The following is an 806-nucleotide window of genomic DNA, read 5'->3' as shown; positions in this document are numbered from 1 at the left end:
CATGATTCTGCCTAGGTGAATTCCCAATGTAGTTGGCTTGCTACTGACTACCCTCTGCTTCTTCATTCATTCCTTCTTGAGTTGCTGCTGAAGTGGTGATTGCTGCTACTTGATTCCTCTCCATCTTTTTGGTGAGGTCAGCTAATTGCTTGGTAATCATCTTGTTTTGAGCTAGCAGTGCATCCACATTGTTCAGCTCCATCACTCCTCTAGTGTTACCTCTTTCAGAAGCATAGAAGTAGTCATTCTCTGCTACAATCTCAATGATATCTATGGCTTCTTCAATGGTCTTTTTCTTGTTCAGAGATCCCCTGGATGAGTGGTCTACTGCCTTCTTTGATTCATATGAAAGATCTTCATAGAAAATGTGCAACTGCACCCACTCATTGAACATATCTGGCGGGCATCTTCTTGTCAAGTCTTTAAACCTCTCCCATGCTTCATATAGAGTCTCACCATCCTACTGCCTGAATGTTTGTACCTCAGCTCTCAACCTGTTGATCCGTTGAGGAGGATAGAATCTTGCCAAGAACTTGTTCACCATATCTTCCCAGGTTGTTAAACTCTCCTTTGGAAAGGATTCCAGCAATTTAGATGCTTTGTCCTTGAGTGAGAAGGGAAACAGAAGTAGTCTATAGGTGTCAGGATGAACACCATTAGACTTCACAGTATCGCATATCCTCAGGAAGGTAGTTAGATGTAGATTGGGGTCTTCTTGGACACTTCTTCCGAATGAACAATTGTTCTAAACAAGGGTGATGAGTTGTGGCTTTAGTTCAAAGTTGTTGGCATGTATGGTTGGCCTT

The 806-nt window shown here is 42.4% G+C and overlaps 1 non-coding gene across 1 annotated transcript; it reads left to right on the top strand.

Annotated features, from left to right (window-relative positions):
• The first annotated feature begins 389 nt into the window (after positions 1-389).
• Positions 390-496, top strand: LOC148577638 (small nucleolar RNA R71). Its single transcript, XR_015904714.1, has one exon. It is a non-coding gene; the product is annotated as a small nucleolar RNA R71 (small nucleolar RNA).
• The last annotated feature ends 310 nt before the right edge of the window (positions 497-806 follow it).

This window comes from Arachis ipaensis, chromosome B1 (genome assembly GCF_059453495.1).
Source record: "Arachis ipaensis isolate K30076 ecotype BB chromosome B1, ASM5945349v1, whole genome shotgun sequence".
Taxonomy (NCBI): domain Eukaryota; kingdom Viridiplantae; phylum Streptophyta; class Magnoliopsida; order Fabales; family Fabaceae; genus Arachis; species Arachis ipaensis.
This window is presented reverse-complemented; position numbering and strand designations above follow the sequence as displayed.